At 37.8% G+C, this 8370-nt stretch overlaps 1 non-coding gene across 1 annotated transcript; it reads right to left on the bottom strand.

The window, feature by feature from the left end:
• Window positions 1-1247: 1247 nt before the first annotated feature.
• LOC132651607 (U6 spliceosomal RNA) lies at window positions 1248-1350 on the bottom strand. Its single transcript, XR_009589193.1, has one exon. It is a non-coding gene; the product is annotated as a U6 spliceosomal RNA (small nuclear RNA).
• Between the last annotated feature and the right edge of the window lie 7020 nt (window positions 1351-8370).

Below are 8370 nucleotides of genomic sequence, written 5' to 3'. Positions count from 1 at the left end.
TTAGAGAATTGAGTTCACTGATGGTGAGAGAGATTAATGACCAATGGCTGTTATTTATTTTGTTTTTGATGTTGGCTGTGGTAGTAAATTTTTGTGCTTGGTTGCTTTTTGTTTTACTGTAGTGAGGTTAATTATTTCCTGTGTTTTCTTGTAGCTAGTGTTCTTGGGTTGTATTTTCCTTCTAGTGTCTTCAGTTATACTGGAATTTTGTGAAGGTATTGTTGAATTTTTTTTCTTGTCATTGAATATCTTGTTTTCTCAGTCTATCTGTGAGAACTGAGTGTTTTGCTGGGTATAGTAGCCTGGGCTGACATCTGTGTTCTCTTAGGGCCTGCATGATATTCTTCCAGGCCATTCTGGCTTTCATAGTCTTTGGTGAGAAGTCAGGTGTGATTCTGATGAGTTTGACATTATCTGTTAATTGGGCTCTTTCCTTTGCAGTTTTTAGTATTTTTCTTTGTTCTGTATAGTTACATTTTTATTATTATTATTATGTGGCAAGGAGATTTTCTTTTCTGGAGTAATTTATTGGGTGTTCTGTAGTCCCCCTCCTGTGTTCTTAGGGTTTTGGAGGAGGAAATCTTTTTCCTCTATTCCTATTATTCTTAGGTTCTGTCTTTTATGTTTTCTTGAATTTCTTGAATGTTCCCTCTCAGGAAATTTTTAGATTTAACATTTTCTTTGAGAGATACATCGATTTATTCCATTGTATCTTCAACACCTGAGATTCTTTCTTCCATCTCTGCAGGGCAGAGGCTTTCAGAGGCCCTCTGTGGCAGGCTCCTAACTTGTTCCTGTTTTCTTATTTTTATAACCATTCTCTATGCCTTTCAGGATTGAGCATTTTAGCCAGAGTCCTCCCTCTTGATTGCTTTCATTGTACCTAAATGAACATCAATACAAAGTCCCAATGTATTTCTAATATCACAGATCAGACCTCTACTCTTGCCTGATGCGTATAAAACAAAAAGGGGAGACTGTAGAGAGCTGCGTAATGCCGCACCTTAAAGATGGAGCTGGTTTCCGCCTTCCACCTTCCAGATGGTAAGTGCTCTCTGTCACAAACAACTCCATATTTGGCTAAGGCTGGGGATCTGGCTTGCCTCTGTGTATTTGGACCTATCTGCATTGCCCACGAGGCATGCTGGGGTTGGCTACCCAGAGGCTATTTAAGCTGTGGGCTAGCTTTCCCCAGGGTCAGATGATTGTTGAAGGTTCCTGAATAAAATGCATTGAAAAAATAAATAAATAAAATTAAACATATCCTGAATTTGTGTGACATCCTAGTGAAGGGGCCATGCTAATACTCTTTGTATCATTCCAATTTTAGTATATGTGATGCCAAAGCAAGCATCACATATTTCTCTCTCGTGGTCATTAATAAAGTCACGTGTCCTTGACTTGTGAGTTTCACATTATCACAGATTCCATTATTATTTGTTAAATGTACATATATGTCCTAAATCAGTGAATTACTGTTAAAATGCTCCCTAACCAGGGCATTTGAACAAAAAGTGTTTAATTGGGACATTGCTAATATTTTTACAGAGACCATCCAGGATGTCACGTCAGCAAGCAGTCATCTTGTTGTAGTCTACCAAAACTGAGAGCACTTCACACTGAACCACAAATGGCAAGCAGAGAAAGGGAGACTGAAAGAGTCAGAGAGAGAGAGAGCTAGAGAGACAGTTTCAGACATAGAGAGACCAATACCAACAGAAATAAAGATATAAAGTGATAGAGACCGAGAGACAGAGACACCATTTTCTCTGGTACCTTTCATTGGCATATCTATCTCAAGGGACAAACTCTTATAATATAAATAAAAAAGGAATTATATTTTTTAGTATTTTTATTTTAATTTTTATTAATTACACTTTATTCACTTTTTATCCCTCCATAACACCTGTCTACTCCCAATAACACCTTCCCTCTCCATTCTCCATGCATGCCATTCTCCAAATCCAGTGATAGAGTAGGACTTCCTCTCCTTGTTTCTGATCTTAGTCTATCAGATCACATCAAGCATGGTTGCATTGTGTTTCTCTGTGGCATGGTAAGGTTGCACCCATATCAGGGTGAGGAGATCTAAGAGCAGGCCAATCAGTTCATGTCAGGGGCAGTCCCTGTTCCCATTACTATGGAACCTCTTTGGACACTGAACTGACATGGGCTACATCCATGCAGGGGTTCTAGGTTATCTCCATACATGATACTTTGTTCTAGTATGAGTCTCAGGAAAGACTCCTGTGCTCAGATTTTGTGGTTCTGTTGCTGTCCTTGGGAACTCCTGTCCTCTCCAGATTTTCCTATTCCCAATTCTTTCATGAGATTCCATGCAGTTTGTCTAAGAGTTGGCCATAAGTCTCAGCATCTGCTTTGATAATCTGCAGGGCAGAGGCTTTCAGAGGCCCTCTGTGGCAGGCTCCTAACTTGTTCCTCTTTTCTTATTTTTATGACCATTCTCTATGCCTTTCAGGATTGAGCATTTTAGCCAGAGTCCTCCCTCTTGATTGCTTTCTTTAGATGTACAGCTTTCAGTAGGTTTATCCTATATTAAATGAATATATGAGTGAATAAATACTGGGTATGTCTTTCTGCTTCTGGGATAGCTCAATTCCCAATACTTGCCTGCAAACTTCATGATTTCCTTTTTTTTTTTTTAAATTGCCAAGTAATGTTCCATTGTGTAGATGTACCACAATTTCTGTATCCATTCTTCAGTTGGGGGGCTTCTGGATCATTTTCAGGTTCTGGCTATTACATATAAAGTGGCTACAACATGGTTGAGCAAATGCCCTTATGGTGTACTAGAGTCTCTTTTGGATATATGCCTAGGAGTAGTATAGCTAGATCTTGAAGAAGCACTCTTACTAGTTGTCTGAGAAAATGTGAGATTGATTCCCACAGTGGTTGTACAAGTTTAAGTTCCCACCAGCAGTTGAGGAGGGTTCCCCTTCGTCTACAACCTCTCCAGCACATGTTGTCCCTTGAGTTTTTGATCTCTGCAGTGGAATATTGAATGGCAATGAAACACTTAAAGAAATGTGCAATGTTATTAGCCATTAGGGAAATGCAAATTAAAAGGAACCTGAAATTTCACCTTCACTCATCAAAATGGCCAAAATCAAGAACTCAAACGACAACACATGCTAAAAAGGAACACATTTTGTAGCAGAGAATCCTAGCCATGAACTAGTGGTTACCCAACTACGTCAGACCTTGGGAGCTAAGGTGGCACCTCTGAGCAAACAGTCCTGGTACTAACACTACATTTAGAGGGTTGCTCTGGAGTACCACAGCAGGAAACACAGTTGCTCTTTTGTCCTAGATGTATAACATGAACACATCCTCTATTATAGGATGAACCTTAGAGAAGATGATCAATATAGAGAAAGAGTAACTCAAAATTGCTGGCCCTCAGACTTGTCAGAGATCTGATAAATATGGCATTTCAACATATGTAAGCTTGTTATAATAGAGTCCAATCTTTTGAGGCACCAAAAAATTAATTCAGTTTTTATAGGTACAAGCTATAATTTTTCCATTTAAAACAAGTTAGCCTAATTGTTGATAATTTAACAGTATTTACTGATGGTTTATTATCTGGTGATGCTTTCTATGTTTATAAAAGAAAAACAATATCTTTTTAAGTGTCTAATACATCTGCACAAATAGCAGAGTTATATGCAATATTGGCTGTGTTTCAAACTTTTAATTGGCAGTCTTTGAACATTTTTGCAGATAGTGCATATATATCTCAGTCTTTTCCTAGGTAAGTGACTTCAGGTCAACTTCAGACATCTCCTGCTGTAATTTTAGTCCTACAAATCCAAAGTTTGATAAAAAAAAAACCTTTTTTCTTCTTTTATAGAACATTTGAGGGCTCATCCTAATTCGCCAGGACCCCTGTCAAAAGGAAATACATTTGGCAGATACATTCAGCAAAGTTTATTTTTCACAGTTAAAAAAAGCCCAGAGTGCTCATGATATGCATCATCTTAATAGTCAAACCTTGAGACTTAAATATGGATTGACTAAGGAATAGGCCCCTAGTATATTGAAGGCTTTCAGTACTTGTCCTCAGTTTCAGCCTGTTCCTCATTTGGGAGTTAATCCTAAAGGACCAATTCCAAATCAGATTTGGCAAAATGATTTTAATCATATTCCTGAATTTAAACAATTAAAATATGTACATATTGCATAGATACATACTATGGATTTATTTGTGCCACTCCTAAATCAGGAAAAGCTGCAAAGAATGTTATTGCTCCTTGATTTTAATTTTCTAGGAGTTCCTAAGCAATTTAAAACTGACAGTCGAATAGGATATACTAACAAATCTTTTAAAAGTTTTTTTTAACAGTTTCAAGTTTCTCATATAACTAAATTATCTTACAACCCTTGAGGACAAGGCATGGGAAAGCATGCCCTTTATTTGAAAAAAAAAAAATAATAAGGGTAGCTACTCCCCTGGAAAAATAAGAATCATCTTAATCATTTTCTTTTCATTCAGAATTTTTAAAATTTGGATAAGCATGGTAATTCTGCAGCACATAAAAACCAAGAAAACTGTTGCTAAAGTAAAATAGAAGGATCCTTTAAGAAATCAATGGCATGGACAAAAACCTGTACTCATATGTGGATGAGGATCTGTCTGTGTTTTTTTGCAGGACATTAATACAGCTTGATGGTTACTGGAATGTCTGGTACAACAAGTGGATGAGGGGCTTTCTCCTGACAATGACAATGATGTCAAAGAAGACCCCTCTGGTCAAGATGACTGTTTATTGCATGTACATTACTAATCCACATCTAATACATTTTCCTGAGATGATGCAGATGTCCTTGGTTTTTTTTTTGTTTTTTTTTAACAACACTTGGCTGATGTGTTTTCCTGCTTTTGAAAGAACACAAGTAAAATTGACTCTTAACTTGTCAGAAATAGGAAGAGGTCATCCTCTTTCCTGTACCAGAGGGAATATTAATCAGGACTGCTTACCAGTCTCCTCTCTCCAGGTCATAGGTCGGAATGCATACTACTGTAAATTTGGGGTGGCAGCTCATGCCTCCCTTTGCAACCAGGTAAAGTGGAACATTAGTTTGACATTATTTTCCTTTCCTACAGGAGTTAAAAATGACAGTCTTACATCTCCAATAAGTTATCCACCCTGGGAAAAAAGGGGATCAATGCACTTGTCCTCAACTTATGGTTCCTTGGACAAGATGCATAGTAGAAATGCCCACCATCTACTCCTGGGACAGTGATGCTGCATTTACATTTGTGGACTGGACTGGTCTATCTTTAAGGGCTTAAGAACTTGGCTTCAGATAAAGACAGTCAAAATTCCTTTGTTTTAGAAAAAGCAGTTAGTGCTGATCTATGGAAAACTTCAAATAAAAATTGACAAAGCTATGTATGGAAATTAAGTTCTTCATTGGGATATACAGGCATTCTCTCTGGGAATGCAAGTAGCTTTGCATTCATCAAGTATACTTTAGTTTGCATGTGTTAATCCTCCTTATTTACTGCTATTTGGAAACAACTGTATTAAGACATTTTAAGAACAATGAAACCTATTCAATTGAATGTTTATATTACAACCTTACTAATTGTCTTAGAGCTGATAGTATAGCCCTTTCAGTATTAGTTGTTAAGCAACCTACTTTTGTTCTGACTTCTGTTAGGGTATCTGATTCTTGGTATGATGAAACAGAATTTAATTGGACTCAGGTTTGGAATCTCCTTGCTGGTATTTGGTCTAGCAAAATTTTCTCATTGGACATGTTAACAATTAGAAATAAGATACATGACCTAGACACTGCCATAAAACCTAGGATAGAATTGTCCAATACAGCCTGAGATATATTAACTAGCTACAGGAGGCATTTTCTGACCTTTGACTCTTCTTAAGTGGGGACTGACACTTGTGGGCTTGTCTGCTCTGGATTTGTGGGCCTGTGCCTGCCTTCCTTGTGTGTTACAGCTTCTTCATCAAGAACTTCAACACATGCAAGTGCAGTAACATGAATTTAAATTAAAGATCTCTAACAAATCCATTTGATATGGAGGTAAGTCAATGTTCTGTAAGAGTAAAATTGTGGTTTTCCAACCTAAGAGAAAGGCTTGTAAAAATTTCATCCAAGAGCTTGATGACACGTAAGAAAAAATGCATATTTTGCCAACCAAATACAGGCTCTCCATAAAACAAAGGAGGGGGATCTGAAGGAGTCTGGTAATTGGAATTCTGACTCCTGGCCTTGCCAGATTCTAGTCTTATCTAAATTCTATGTCTCAGGGACTGTTCATGGCAGTTTCTTCAAGTGGTCTGTTCTGAGCCTGAGAAGAGATAGCAAGTTCCCTGCAACCTTGAGAACCAGAAAAAAAATTGTGTAATCTTGAGTGAATTCATGGATTCCTTGTCATGAGGCACAGATGTGTTGCTTCTGTGAAAAAAAAATGCTGGTACCCTTTGCTTTATAAGTGTTGTTGGCACGTTCAGTAAACTGAGACTTGAATAGGAATCTCTTGGCTCCATTCTTACAGTCTCTGTCCCCCCATTTACATTCCCTCTTTCAGGTGGACCCTGTTCTTCTAGACTGCAGGAATGTAAAGTTACTTTCTCTTCTCTGCTTTTAATGAATGAATATCCCAGGGAACCCCAGACCCTGCTAGCCTATTATATCAATAAGAATGTGAAGGTACATTAGTCAGTATGTCACTAACTGCTCAGTTAGAAGTCCAAAGCTAGGAAATTTCAGATCTAAGACAATAGTAGGAAACCATTTTGTCACTTAGTACAGTCCCCTTAATAGTACATCACTTTGAAGCATCCCTACTTAGGAAGCTGTCCAATTAAAGAAACATTAAAGTTTCGTTTCCTACCTGAGATTATCATAGAGGTAAACAGGAGTAAATTGAGGGATCTAGATAAATGGATGAGGATAAAAGCTTGTTGGGTTTCACAAGAAAGTCAAGTGTTCACAGAATCAGAGATACTGGACACTGAGGAAAGTTTGTTTATCCATCTCCATGGAAACCTCAAGATTCTCTCAGGCACTGATTGGTTGAGAGGCAGAATGATATGATAAAACAGGTAAAAGCAAGTAAGAGTTTCAGGAGCCAGTTATTAAAAGGTCCAAGTGGCCAGTGTGCTTGAGAGAAAGGCTGAGAAGCCCTACATGCCTCAGTCTGAATAGCTGATTTAACTCAACTGGAGATGAGAGTTACTTTGTCCAAGACTCTTAGTTCAGGAAAAGTGTCACATATTTCTTTCAAGTGGTCACTAATAAAGTCACGTGTCCTTGACATGTGACTTTCCCATTGTCACAGATTCCATTGTTTGTTAAATGCACAAATAGGAGAAAAGGCAAGGGCAGCAGAGGGGATACAAAGTGAACACTTTTAAAAAATAAATAAATAAGAAAAAGAAGTGATCAAAGTGATGAAGTATATAGAGCTCTTCGGGACTGATGGCTTCTTCTTGTGAATGCTACCAGCCTTCAGCAAGGATGAACTCAGTTTGCTTTAAGGGACTGAGATTATGATCTTGTTCCAATGAGTATATTAAAAACACATATTTCAATTGATGAATTTTAAAGAAAAAATAGTTTGATAAATACGTAGGGATTTAAACCTTAGAGCAATGAAAAACGAGTGTAATGTGTATTATATGAAATTCCCCAAATAATCAGTAAAAATAATATGTTGACAAACTTACAATGATTTTTTTACATGGAAAAAAATCTGCTAAAGAAGGGCAGAGTTTGAATATGTAAGGCATGTTTTCCAGGAACTCATTATGAAGCAGAGTATGCTAGCAATGAACTATTTGTTACCCAGCTACCTCAGATCCCATAAACTAAGGTGGCACATCTGAACAAGCTGTTTGTTGAGCACTAACATTACATTTAGAGGGTTTGTCTGGAGGATCACAGCAGCAAACACAGCTGCTCTTGTGTCGTAGGCATATAACATGGACCCATTTCACTGTTCTGATTGCCTAGTTTTAACTGTAAACCCCAGGACCAGGAGGGTTCCTCACTAAACCAAGAGTAGGACATAGCTGAAATGCAGCCAGGTCAGCCAATGAAACCCTACTTATAGAGGGTTGGCAACCGAAGTATATAACAGCAGCAGCAAATATCGTGCCCCTCAGTTCTTCTTTTACATACACAGCTATTTCTCTGTTTCAGCCAAGAGTCCCAGGAATTTTCTGCTTCCTTCTCTTTTCCCTGCTCTTAATGTCTCAATACCCCAGGAAATCTTAGACCATTCCAACCTATTATGTTAGTAAGAATGTGAAGGTACGTTAAGTGAGTACATGAGTAACTGCTCAGTTCAAAGTCAAAACATGGTAATTTCACAAC

The sequence above is a fragment of the Meriones unguiculatus genome (assembly GCF_030254825.1).
Source record: "Meriones unguiculatus strain TT.TT164.6M chromosome Y unlocalized genomic scaffold, Bangor_MerUng_6.1 ChrY_unordered_Scaffold_23, whole genome shotgun sequence".
NCBI lineage: Eukaryota > Metazoa > Chordata > Mammalia > Rodentia > Muridae > Meriones > Meriones unguiculatus.
This window is presented reverse-complemented; position numbering and strand designations above follow the sequence as displayed.